Raw genomic sequence first — 14,986 nt, 5'->3', positions numbered from 1 at the left:
GTGATAGCCACTCCATATTTCTAGTTCAATTGGGTTGGCTCTGTTTAGAGTGATTTTTGTTGTTGTTGTTCCCAACATGGGGATGCCTGGGTGCTTAAATGTCCATAACCCAGGGTAAGACACATAAACCCATCCCAAATCTGAACATAGCCATCCATGGCTCTGATGGTGGTATTTCTAGGACCTCTCTGGTCAGCAGTTTGAGGAGATGCCTATGTGGTTTGATTGTCATGAAAAGAATACTATTTCCAGCGTTACTGATAGTCTGTGCCACAGGCCAGATTTCTGGATCAGATGAATTAATAGTAGTCATTCTAGTTTGTTCTTCCTTAATATACTGCTTTAAGGCTTCCCAATCCTCTTACTGGAGTGGTGATACTCACCATGGTAATCCTAATGAGCTGGAGAAGAGCACTGGCCCACATATCCAACAGGTGGATTGATCTCTTTGCTGGGCACACAGGTAGGCCCACTGTAGAAAGGTACTTCCATCCCATGAATGGTCACCACAGGAGCAGCTGAAATCTAGGGTCAAAAGACAGTTATTTACTAGGAACTTGTATGGATGGGAAGGGTTTCCTCTTCCATAAAATTTGCACTTGTGGACTGATGCTTAGATGTCAATGTGGCTGTAGCTTTAGGAATGTGACCAGGCTGTGCATACCATTCCTGTTGGCCAGGGAAGACAGCACTATCAAGAGTGAGGAGATAGACTGGTGGAGGAATATGCCAGAGAAGAACCCCCATCTTCTCTCCTCTTTTAGTGGTGCATGTTCCATTCCAGGTATAATGCATTTCAACAGATCCAGCTTTCAACAGGCAACAGGACCCCAGTGCAGACTGAGTAGTTCCATGTCATCTATAAGTATGAAGTAACCCACCCATCCTGGTAGGACATCTAATTGTGAATTCCAGTAGGAAATTCCTTTCCCCAGCAAGATGGGGTTTGGTGTTCTCAACAGCACATCATGTTGATTTATAGTGAGAGTCAGGGCAATGGTTGTTCCCCACAAGTTCTATACCTTTACAGTATTGGGGATCTCAGCAGAAGTCCCCAGTCTGGCATATAGGGCAATAGGTCCTACTCATTCATCATTCAAATTATTAGATCCTGGGATGATACTTCAGTTATTCTAATCAAGGTGGTGTTACTTGTCAGTCATTTAATCTGCTGCTTTAATATTCTATTTCTCTTTTTACTGACCATGCTCTTCGCAGGTTATATGGGAGATGACACCTCCATTCAATGTCATGTTCTTTTTCCTAGTCTTGTATATCATAAGCTTTGAAATGTGATCACCAATTGCTGTCTGTTCAATGAGAGTGACCATACTTAGCTTCTCTAATCTCCTAATGATGGCAGCCTGGTTTGCTTGGTGACAGGAGAAAGCTTGAATCGGTCTAGGTAAGTGTTCACACAATCCAAGGCATATTTAGACCCCTCACATCACAGGGAGGGCGGGGTCAACATAATCAATTTACCAATCGCTCATTGTTTGGGAACTCTGGTAGATGGCCCCAGACTCCTTCGCCAGCATCTTGGGCATTGTTTGGAACACATAAGTCACAATGTTAGTGCATTAACCAAGTCACTGTATTTCAGAAACCATCAGGCATCCTTGGCAATTTGCCATTCCACCACTGTAATGGCCACTCTTTCTATGCAGCTAATCTGCAGCATCTGTTGAAAAGTCAGTTGCTAGGGCTTGTACCTGAGCTGGAGTATTAGCTTCCTGATTGCCAAGAAGTGTCACTGTCTCATGAGTCAGGACTTGGAAGACTCTTAGAACTGCCTCAAGCTCTTTCAGGAAATCCCAAATCCCTTTCCATATATCCTGACCCTAAAAGGGCTTTTTAGTAATCATCCACCCCTCAGTTTGCCATTGTCTCAGTCATGTTAATCTCTTTCAAACAGCCCAATGGTCAGTGCAAAATTAGAGGCTAGGGCTCATGTGTGATCACCAGTCAAATAGCTCTTGAGTTCAGCCCACCAGCAGCTGAGGTTCATTCCTTTTTCTGTCTGGATGGTGTCAGTGTTGGGCCAAATAGTGACTGTGGTCCTTGTGCATCGATCTCCTCCATTAGAAGCATCTATAAATCAGACACAAGGGGAGGTATTTCCTCCCCTTCCACTCTATAGGCCTCAGGGACCACAAGAATGGAGGTGGGGCAACTGGAGGATCTAATAGCATCTGTAGGTTTAGACACAGTGGATTAGGGGACAGGATACTCTTTTACTGCAAATATGCATGCCACATAGTCAAAGTGGGTGGTGAGCCATGACAGAAGTTCATGGATGTGAACAAAATCCAACCTATCCCTTGATGGAAAGAAGTTATTACCTTGATCATGTTCTTTCCTAAAGGCTCTTCTGCGAGGAGCTGTTGCTCTGAGGAGATATATTGGGTTCCTATTCCTTTCCAAAAATGGGACCAAAATCCTGGGAGTATTCTCTCCTGTTATCTTTGCACCAGTGCCCAATTATTACTGCTGGAGTCACATATACATTTAAACTAAATGGTAGCTCTGCTGGAGAGATACCTGGAGCTTTAATCTGCTTTACTAATATTTTTGTCTTCTCTAAGGAAACTTGCTGCTCTGATCCCCAATCCCACATGTGGCCTTTCCTTAGCATGTAGTATAAGAAGGGATGAAGGCACTATACCAAGTGGGGAATAAAAGTCTTCCAAAAAAAAAATCCTCCAAAACTTCAAAATCCCTACAAAAGCTTACACCTCTTTCACCTTCTTAGGCATTGGACAGAAATGCACCTTGTCAGTCACAGCTCCTAAGATAACACACATCTCCCTGGCCATATGAAATGACTCCCAAAAGCTTTATGGTGTTGCCTAGGCATTGAGTTTCCTTTTGATTCATTGTCTATCTTCTCCCTTACTGATGTTCCAGCAAATCCTGTAGCAGAGGAAAGTCTTCATGGGTAAACGTTATATCATCAATAAACTGGTCCTATTTTATTGATGCAGGGAAGCAGAAAAGGGACAGATCTAGGGTTATCATCCCATAATATGTGTTGGGGCTGTGCAGGCCAACATTGGCAAGTACGTGAAAGGTCCACTGTTGTCCTTCCTACATGAAGGCAAATTGATCTTGTGACTCAGTGGTAAGGGATGGCCTTGGACCATGGCCAAGTCTCTAAGATGGTGTCATTTTGGGCACAACCACATGAATAGGGGGAGGAGCACTACCTTGTTCAATTCTCTGTAGCCCACTGTCATCCACCATGAGCCACCTGGCATTTTATTGTTTAGGCTGAGCTATTTAAGGTACTACGGGCAGGGCATACAATACCCACTTGGTACAATTCTTGGTAGTTTCTCTTATCTCCTTATGTCCTCTAGGCAATTCGTATTGTTTGATGGTTACCGTTCTTCAGAAGGATACAGGCTTGCCAGTCCCCAAGTGTGTTTTCCTTCTGTCCTGGTTTGATTACTCTAACCCTGAGGTGGACTTCACTGATGAGACATTGTCTGAGTTTGACCTTGTAGGATATCAACATCTAATACATTCTCTGGTGTTTGATAAAAATCTTATATTTGGGGGGAGAAGGAGGAGAATCCCCAACTTGCAGTATTAAGAGGGTCTTCCAGACCATAAATATTTGTTCTCTGTAACCCACTGAAGGTATGGCGGGAACAAGAAAAATTTTGAGGGTTACCACATATTAAACTACATTTGGCTCTGGTATCCATCAGAACTATCACCTTTTGATTATTTCTGGAGGACCAGTTGATAGTGAGCTCATTTTGAGGCCTCTGAGGGCAATCTTGGCTTCATCTTACATGTGAGGCATGGGATCCACACTCTCTGAATTGATCGGTTTTCCTGAGGCCTCTGCTGGGCCAGGTAGGGCATCAGGGATGGTAGGAACAGATGGAGCAGGACTAAACTATTGTTCAGGTTTTAAAGCTTTCCAAAGGCCAACCAACACAGCACTGGTTTGTTGATCTACCTGTTCAATGATGTCAAACCACATTTGTTTCCAGGTTATTTTTCCCAGACCCTTTACAGTGGTTGGAAGAGCCTTGTGGTTCTTTCTGTTTCCCGTTTTCCCATTTCCACTCCTGGGATTTGTCAGCTTACCCAAGAACAGCAATACGTTATCTAGCATCATAAATATCTTGCCCCACAACTGGGCTCTTTGTGGTTATCAGTGTTCCATCAGGTGCTGGGGGAGGACCACAGAATCTCAAGTTTCATTCCTGCAGTGAATGTGACCCAATCAGGGCCTTCAAAGATGGATGTAGATTGCCTGTCTCAATCCCAATTCCCTAAGAGTTTGATATATTTCCTCTATAGAGCAGTTCCACCAGCTCAGGGATGGCTCCCTCATTGAGCCAAGCTTCCCTTAAGCTGGAATTCCAATTTATAAAGGAATGGGTACCTTGAACCCATTGATATCACTCATATTCTCTGTTTCTTGCCCGGTCAGAGAAATGCCATCCCCCTCAATCCTGTAAGCTGCACTGACCATGCTTAGATTCTTGCCCTGGCCTTTTGCTGCAACTTGGCAGCTGTACCAATATACTCCCAAACTCAGTGGGAGTATATTCTCTCATCATGAATGTTTCCTGCACTGGGGACTGTTCTGCTGGCTGAGGTTGTTGTTGTAGTGTTTTTGCTTTCCTTTTTTGGAGGGCAGGTCAGAAGGCAGAGTGTTGAATCCATTTCATTGTCAGTCTCCACTACATCTTTCTTGTCCTGGGGATTCTACCTCTGAATGTCCCAATCAAAATGTCACACACCCTGGGACCTTAATCCATGGGATCTTACAATCCTCCTAGCTTTGCAAAATGACACACTAAGGTCTATAATTTATTATCCAGCTCTCTTTCCCCCACCAAAGCCAGTAGAGGAGTGGAGGACTCCCACACATCCTTCTATAACCTAAGCTCTTCTTCCAATTTTCTGACACAGATTTAGCTGGGCATTGGTGTCCAGATGAACCGCCCACAGTAGAGGCCCACTGTGACAGCCATGGGTTTCCCTTCTTTGCTACAGTGCACTCTGTGCAGTTCCTCACATAAATGCATTAGACCAGCAGGGGTTTTCTAGGAGTCCACATATTCACAAGGCAGTCCATATACAGCTAACATATAGGCCACCCCTCCTCACACAGAGGCTGATGGCCAACTGGGGATTCCCTCACAGATGCCTCACAGATGCTGCTAATTGTTGGTTCACAACCTTAGAAACTTCTAGAGTGTAATCTCAAACCAGCTCATATATGAGGGGTAGGGAGAGACCAGAGAAAGAGGCTACTTCCATCATAGGTGGCAGGCTTAATAAGCTAGGGAACTTATATTAAAAGGCTTGTCTTGGATGGTCACAAGACATGCAAATCTCCACACCCACATGTTAAATCTCGAAAGTTTATGCAGATGCTTTAATTGGGCTCTGTCATGTAGATTGCACAGCTGTTCTCAACACCGTGTTATTATCTCAGGCCTGTTTACTTGGGCAGCTTGCACAGGGAAAGTAAGCAGAGCATACCTTCCAAGGACAGGGGAAGGGACAAGGAGTCTCTGATTGCCTTGGTCCAGCTCACAGGTCAACTGAGGATCACGTTCTCTTAATGCTTTTCTCCAACATCTCACAACTTGTTTAAGATTAATTTCCTTTTTTCAAAATACAAAGTTAAGGAAATGTTTCATGTATCTTCAAGTGTGTGAAAGTTTCACTTGGTTCAAACGATATGGTTTGATTGAGTAGGAAATACTCAGGAGAATAAGACAGGATCTCTTTCATTCAGGAATAATAGTTCCCTGATTAACACAGACATGGACAGAAATTACCATGTTATCCAGACAAATGCATTACTTATCTTGCATAAGCGAATCGCTTGCATGTGACCCCACAAAAGAATTGATACAGTCTGGACTAGGACTTAATAAATCTTAAAATTGCATTAGAAGACAAAAAATGAGAAAATGCAGGGTTTCAAAGATAACTGTGATGTCAGTGATAGATAAGAGGGTGCCTTAATGTACATTACACTTCATTGAGACGCATTTGTAATGTGTTGTGGTACACCTTTTAATTGGCTTCAAATCCATCCCCATATTTCACATACATACATGTACAACATAAATAGACATTTTTATATGAAATAGATGTAGATACACACATGCAATAGGAATTTTCTTTGACAAAAATATGAAGTGAGTGTGGTGGAAGGAAATGGATATGTATGTTTTAGGTATTTTTCTTCTCTTTTTCTAATCCTCATATCTTTTTTGAGACTAAATTAACTCCCGCCCTCGGCACAAATGCAAACGCGTGCGTGCGCACACACACACACACACACACACAGAAGAGAGACATATTTAAACCACGCAAAAAATACCACCTATGTCTTGAAAGAGTAGCATGTCACTTTATAAGATCTCTGAAAGTATAAGCCTCAAATTATAAAGAAATGTAATGTTTTTCAGTTGCTAGCCCTAGCAAAATCAAACTTTGAGCTATGGTTAATTTTTTTCCTTTTGATCTTCGTGGTGTCATTCCAAGACAGGGCAAGACTGGATTCTGAATAATTCTGTTATTTACCACTTGACATAGATGTTCATATATTGTGGGAAAAATATATCATAAAGCTGACTTTCTACTGAAAATATTTTCAGAGAAAATAAAATCTTTAGAGTTTTTGAAGCAACATTTGCTATCATTTGATATAAAAATCATTTTTTAAAATAATAAAACAATGAGAGTTTGATAATAGAAACACAGGTATTATAGGAAGATTATCCATCCAACTTCATATCAAATTTATTACATTGGAGGATGTAAATATAAAATATATTTTGTTATTATGTAAAAACTTACATAGTGAATGTAATTTAAAAATATTAATGCTAATTGTGTTACTATCCCATTTAGTGATTATTGATATCAGAAACTTATTTAGTTATTACTTTTTTTCTACTACTAATATTTTTTAAAGAAAACAAGGATGGGACACCTGGGTGGCTCAGTCGGTTAAGTGGCTGCCTTCAGCTCAGGTCCTGATCCCAGGGTCCTGGGATAGAGCCCCATATCTGGCTCCCTGCGTGGCGGAGATGATCGGTAGAGAGCCTGCTTCTCTCTCTACCTGTCTGCCATTTTGCCTACTTGTGCTCTTTCTATCTCTCTGTCAAATAAAATAAGATCTTAAAAAAGAGAGAGAGAAAACAAGGTTAGTTCTTAAAAAAAAAAAAAAAAAAAAAAAGACCCCCCCACATAAGCTGGAAATTGTAAGTTCTAGTTTTTGTCCTTTGAAGGCAAATCTTTCACAGTAAACATGATGTCCTGAATTGTTAGTAATTACCATTAAAGTATTATTGCTAACATTCTGACTTAAATTATTATTAAAGTAGATATTTAATTTCATGTGGGTTCATTAAATTAATTTGATATTCTTTGGAAAATAAACTTACTTATTAATAGTAATAGCTATTCAAGTTCTATTTTTCTTAAATTCTCTGTCATTTTCTCCATATAAAGATTTTCTTATTTTTCCCCTGTATATTTAATACTTAACCTCTTCCCCCATTAACTCAGTGAAAATAAATTGACATTTTGATCTATTATTTTAAAATAATTTAATTAAGACCATCATTCATTTTTACAAAAAAACTTAATAGATTCAGTTTAATAAATTATATTATTTTCCATTCAAACTTACATTCATCTTCCACATATCATAGAGATTACCAGAAGAAACTTAATGTGCCTAAACACTCTGATTATGTCAGTTCTGTGTTCTCAGAGAGGTTTTCTTCTTTCAAATACTATATTTTCTTTTTATTTGTGACATATAGAGTTGTTCAATTTAGATTTTACCCATTAACCAAAAATAGACACCCACTATCTCAATATAGGACATATACACACCACTATATATATATACTTATGTGGTCACATATCAAAAAACACATTTTGCTGTGTCAACAAATATTGGATACTGTATACTTTTAGATAAGATATGAAAATCATTATCCTTTCAATCACTGCAAAGTATCTTTTAAGAATGATTAAAAGAAAACTAACAACTTCATTATTACTAACACTGCAACCACTCATACATATTTTTGCAAATTTCTAATCAAACTTTGATTAAGTTATTTCTGTTTAGTCAGAAAAATAGCCCAATTACACTGAAAATGTTTACTTAGATTTTAACTTTTTTCAGATTTTAAAAATGAAGTCATTAAGTTCAGAGAAAATTATGTTAAACATCTTTTGTTCTTTCTTTGAAGATGTCAGCTTTTCTATTTGTACAAAAAGAGGATATAGATTTGCCTTTTTCACATATTCTGCAATCAACAATGCGCTAGGCATTGTAACAATGAACAACAAAGCCCATAGAAAACATAACCCTACCCTCTAAGAAATATAATTTATGTGAGGAAATAACAATGAAAATGTACTTAAATTAGGTGGGCTTTGATAAATATTTAAATAAAAAATTATAATATTTTTTATTATTTGCCTTGAATTCCTAATAAATTTTTAAGTAATATCCATTTTATGTTCCTTATTTTATGAATTAGAATGAGATCCAATAACTTTCGACAATCACAAAGTCAGTTATTAACATAGCTAAAGCAAAAACTTAGCTCTCTTTGATGCTGGGCAGAATGCATTCAGTTATATTGCTTTGAGATACAATTTAGCATCAAAACTTAATTCTACTGTATATATGCTCTTGTTAATGTTATTGTTAATGTTCATAGCAGGAAATAAAAACTAACAAATTAATAAAATTCTGTTGTCTAGCATAGTTATATATTTGTTTAATAAAGCAATGACTTATTCTAAAATAAAAATTATTACCATCATTATTAGAATTTTTAAAAAATGAAAACCTCTCTAACAGAGTAAGATATCCTAAAGAATGAAGACTACATCAACCTCTGCATTTTCTCCTCAGTACATGGCACGAAGTAAAGATAAATATTTGTTGGCAACACTCTGCTTTTGTCTAAGTCTGGTTGACTCCTTATGAAATTCAAACACACAAAGTGCTCATAAGTTTTCACCAATAAGCATAATTAGTCTGAGACACAAAAGGAAGATGTGTTTGCTTAGTTATTTAGGTAAAATATTTCTTCCATAAATGAACAGAGTAAATGTTAAGTATTCTTTGCTAATGGTAACCAAGAAGGGTAATTTTATCAGTAGGTAGAAGAGATATTGCTTGAGTCATGTGATGACATCTGCTTTGTAATAAAGTATGTTTGGGATTTTTTTGATTAAAAGATATCTACCTCCTGCCAATAAGCATCATAATAATCCATATCCATCATTCATGCCTCATGTCAGATCAAGAATTAGTCTCATCTTCATAATCACCCTGATCTACATAAGGTAGGAAAAGAACAGGTTTTGGAGAACTCAATTCTAACCGTTGTCGTTTTTTTTACAGCTGTTGCCTTCACTAAGTAACTTCATATCTTTGAGAAACAGTTTCCATATAAAACATAGAATATAAACCTACTTCTTTGATAATTTATATAAATCCTACATAAAGGATTTGATCAAGAGATGAAAAAAACTATGATTGATGAGCTATAAAGAATAGCTACACAATGATGGTAAAAGGGCGTGGGGCAGAAAGTAAAAATTGCTGTACATTAAATTTAATTTTTAAATTTTTTTTTTGCTTTTTTAAGTTTTTATTTTTTAAAGATTTTACTTATTTATTTGACAGAGAGAGAAGGAACATAAGCAGGGGGAGTAGCAGAGGGAGAGGGAGAAGCAGGCTTCCCTCAGAGCAGGGAGTCCAATGTGCACCTCGATCCCAGGGTCCTAGGATCATGACCTGAGCCCAAGGTAGCCACTTAACGACTGAGCCACTGAGCCACCCTAAATTTTTTTGCTTTTTTTTTTTTTAAAGATTTTATTTATTTATCATAGAGAGAGAGAGCAAGTACAGGCAGACAGAGGCAGAGGGAGAGGCAGGCTCCCTGCCAAGCAAGGAGCCCGATGCGGGACTCAATCCCAGGACGCTGGGATCATGACCTGAGCTGAAGGCAGCTGCTTAACCAACTGAGCCACCCAGGCGTCCCAATTTTTTTGCTTTTTGAACAGGTTTCCAGCCCATATTTGAGAGACAATGGTAGAAGTTGAGGAATAGGAAAATTGGCCTGGGTATTCACCTTGCAATTTAGGGCAAGATTTTTTTGTTTTTGTTTTTGTTTTGTTTTTGATTTTTGTTTTTTGTTTTTTAACATTTCTAAGCTACACTAGAAAAAAATATATGATTATAAAATGAATGAAATATCCACTGTGAAGTATCATTGAGATAATGCATGTGAACCAACTTAGGCAGAGATTAATACAGAGCTGGTAAGCAAATGATTGATTTTCTTCCATCTTTTAATTTATTTTAGATCTGTAAAAGGATAGTATTTTCTTTTTCTTAAAAGTGATAGTATGTTCTAATTCAAATAAAATTAGGATTCAAATTCTGACCTTGAAGTAGAAAAAGGTCATCTGACTTCTATGTCTCTTAACTATATCTCCTATCACCGATATGACTGTGTAGTGTTGATTCAGTGGATATTGCTGCTGAAAAATAATTATAAAGCAAAATTTTTAAATAACTTTGTTTCCAGAAAGTTTACCCTATTATATTTTTTAAGAAGAACATGTTAGATTAAACGTTTCTTAAATATAGTCATGCTGTTATTTAAGGTAAAGGATAAAATAAACATTCTTCTTTACCTAATATTTTAAGCAGGCTCTACACCCCACCTGGAGCCCATGGTGGGACTCAAACTCACAACCCTGAGATCAAGACCTGAGCTGAGTTCAAGACCTGAGCTGAGATCAAGAGTCAGATGCTCAAGCAACTGAGTCACCTAGGAGCCCCTAAAATGAACATTCTTTGAAAAAAATCACAATTACTCAAGTGCAATTCAACTTTGGGTCCTCCCTTTCACCCAATAGCAACTAAAAATATTCTTCAATAACTTAATTATTTAACTACATGCCAGTTTCTAAGGAAGCTACAGAAATAAAAAGGATTTGGGGTCAGAAAGAAAGAATTTTTTAATTTTGCCCTACTTATTTAATACTGTGTACACAAAGGACAAATTGGTTGCCCTTTTGAGGTCTCACTTATCTTAACCTGCAGGGTTAAGGGAATTAAACCCTCAACACTTAAATTTCGGTTATGTAATATGAGTTTGTAGATAATGCAAAAAGACCCTAGCAGAGCACCTACCACAGAAGGGGCAAAGACTATAAATGATTGCAAAGATTCTGATCATTATAAAACATTGTTGTTTTATGCAAATATTAAAGCTATACTGTACTATGTAAAAAATAATGAAGGAACAAAAATAATATATAACTTTAAGATATTCCGTATTTATATAATTCTTAAGCCTGGGAAATTATCTTTTGGTTTGCTTTCTGGAAAAAAAATCCACAAACATTCTATAAATTTAATTCATTTGTAATACACAGGTTCATATTTAACAGAAAAGAGCTTACAATTCAAATACGTAGAAATAATTTGAATCAGAAATAAAATGATGAGAGTAACATTGAAATCAGTCTTACTGAGTGATAAGAAAGAAAGATATTTCTATAAAGATAGTTATTGAGTTGGAAATTCATCAAAGAGCTATTAATTTAAAAATACCATAGAACTTCCACTTTTAATTACTTCAAAGCAGATAATTAAATCTTCTTTAATAAAATAAAGCAAAGAGTTAACAAAATAGTGAGGTATTTGTTAGCTTCAAATAAAGAGAGAAGGAGAATTAAGAGCAATAAGTAGAGCATTTTAGCTTATCCTGGGGGAGCCTGGTGGCTTGGTCAGTTAAGTGTCTGACTTGATTTCGGCACAGGTCATGGTTTCAGGGTCCTGAGATGGAGCTGTGCAGGGAGAGACTCTGCACTCAGCAGGGAGTCTGCTTGGGATTTTTTTTCCCTCTTCCTCTGCCCTTCCCCCTGCTCTCTCTCTCTGGTTCTCCCTCTCAAATATATCAATAAATTCAAAAAAAGATTACACTTGTCCTGGGTACAGCTGATCCTAAAAAGCAGTGGAGATGAACTCTATTTTTGACAATGTCTTATTCCATTTGGGATGCCATACAAATTACCACAGACTGGGTGGATTAAACAGTAACCATTTTATCTCTCCCAGTTCTGGAGGAAGAGAAGTCCAAAGTCAAAGCGCTGGCAGATCCAGTGTCTGGTCTGTGCCCACTTCTTGGGTCATAGATAACTATCTTCTCATTATGCTCTACATGGCAGAGAAGAAAAATAGGAAAAGTAAGCTCTCTAGTTAATCTTTTTCTAAGGTCACTAATCCCAATATCATGAAGACTGTACCTTCATGGCCTAATTATCTTGCAAAGGTCCCACCTCCTAAATACCATCATGTTGGAGTTAAGACTTCAACATACAAATTTGGAAAGGACACAAACATCCAATCTATAACCTACAACCTCATAGAACTAAAACAACACAAGTAGAGGCAAAGGTGAACAAAGGAAACAAACTTCAGTGAACCATTTCCCTTCGGCACCTCCAAAGGTTCACTCCAAAGTTGAATGGAATAATGAACATGCATAATGAAGGCCAGTTTGGAATACTATGAATAGTGCAGAAAATCTCAAACCGTGCCATTGCATTAAGTTAAATAAGGATTGCTAAAACCCACAGATAACAACCAGAAGTTAATGAGAATTCTTTTCTGGAGTAAAATACTATCATAGGTAACATGATCCTCATCCTCAAATTTCTTCTATAAATACTTTTTCAATGACAATACACTGTACACACAATCAAATGAATCATGCAAGGAAAAGAAAAAGGTGTCAAGATGACATATGCAAGAAACTTCAGAAATATGAAAAAATAAATACACAGATATTATAGAGATACATAGAAATTGAAAATATTGGAATTATCAGGCTCAGACTGAGGATAGTATATATTTATGCAGTAAAGAAGATAAAAGCTAAGCTCCTGCAGATACTAGAAACAATAGAGACTTAGCATACTGAAGAAAATTTTTTGTAGGATTTAGTGCAGTGAATAATAAAACAAGGGATCAATGGACATACTGAATAGCAGATTATACAAAGTGAAATAGAAATGATGAATTGTAAATTGTACACCAAACAAGCAAAGCTAGATGCAGCACTTAGAGACAGAAATTTGGAAAATTGTATCCAGGAGAAAACAAAGAGGATATAGGAGAAGTTGTGACATATGTTTAATTAGAGACTCCAACATGGAAAAGCATATTAATGAGACACAAGTAATATAGGAGGTAGCATCTGAGAATTTTCCAAAATATACAGATAGTATCAGTCTACTGTTTCAAGAAATTTTATGATGCCATGTAGGGTGACTACACACAAACCATCAAAATGAATCTAGAGAAATCCTAGATCAGGCTCCCCAGTGAGTACTGGGCAGAAGGCCTGAAGGACAGTGACCCGGAATGGTAGTGTTGGTCAGATACAGAGGCAGTCCTCCAGCAACCAGACACCAGCCTGGCCAAAAGTAGGCTTGGAGCTGTAGCCAGAGCCCGCAGGTGGTCAGGAGGAGGCCTTGGTGCAGGATGGCATCATGTGCTCCCTGAAAGTTTGGAGGAGGTGAAAAAAGTCAAAAACAAACAAACAAAAAAACCCTGGGCCTCAGACAGTGACAGCTAGCATCTGTGGAGGCTGGCCTAGTCTCACGTTGTGCCCTGCAGGAGCCCTGGGGGTTGTTTGGAGGGGACATGTCTCCAGCTGTTGGTGAAGGGTCAGGAACAGGACAGGTGTTCAAGGATGCACCCACCATGGATCAAAGCAGGCTGGACCCAGAGTTCTATTTATTGTCTCTCATACCTCTACTTCTTCTGTGAGGGACTAGAGGTCTCCTTAGACCCCTGCAATTGATACCAAATGCCCACTCCACTGTGTTCATTCCCTTCTGTCCTTCAAAGTACCTGACAGCCTTCCCCAAGGCCTTGTGTATGTGTCCTGGTTGTGTTTTGTGTTGGTGAATGAAGTCAGGCTTGTGCAAATTTTGTGCAAATAAATGCATAAAAGTGAAAACAATTCCTGGGGGAGGGTATTAAGCCAGATACCAAAGGAAAAAATATAACATAATCTCAGTTATATGAAATATCTAGGATGGGTGGATTCATAGAGACATAAAATAGATTAGAAGTTACCAGGGACTAGGAGAAAGGCGAAAAAGGGAAGTAAGTCATTGCTTAATGGTTATAGAGTTCCTGTTCAGATTGATGAAAAAGTATTGGAAATAGTAGTTGATGTTGCACAACATTGTGAATGTGGTTAATGTCACTGAATTGTACACTTGAAATGATTACTATGGCAATTTTTATAACATTGTACTGCAATAAAAATATATGTATATAAAATAATCTTATAAGTATTTTTATAATTATCTGTAACTAAAAATCTTGCCACAGTGAAAACTTGGATAGCTTCACTGTTGCATTCTTTCTAATATTTAAGGAATAAGTAATGTCAATAATACTGATCTTACAGATTCTCCCAGAAAAGAGGACAACAACCAGATATCTTCTCCCATCATTTACATGCTATAACAACCTTGATCCTAAAACCCACAATGACTATAAAATATAGAGATTACATTGGAATGTCACTCAGAAAATTAGATGTAAAATTCCTAACTAAAATATCACTATGTAAATAGGACTACAACAGAAGAGAAAATGCATCAGGACCAAGATGGGGTTATCACAGAAACACATGTTTTAGTTAATATTAGGGAAGCAGTGAGCAGAATTATCATGGAACATGGACTGGATCCTGATGGAAGAACTAAGTGACATTCAGAGACTTTGGAGGGTTGGAGGTTTATCTAACACTGGTGGGCTCAGAGGAGAGTGTTCTCCAAAGGTCTGAGCAGGGAGGGTAATTTATACCTTTCTACTTCCACATACTTGGTACTTTTAGCATGGGCAGGAAATGGGGTAGGGAAGAAG

Source organism: Mustela putorius, unplaced genomic scaffold (assembly GCF_011764305.1).
Source record: "Mustela putorius furo isolate JIRA1106 unplaced genomic scaffold, ASM1176430v1.1 tig00003859_pilon_pilon_pilon, whole genome shotgun sequence".
NCBI lineage: Eukaryota > Metazoa > Chordata > Mammalia > Carnivora > Mustelidae > Mustela > Mustela putorius.
Note: the sequence above shows the minus strand (reverse complement) of the source record.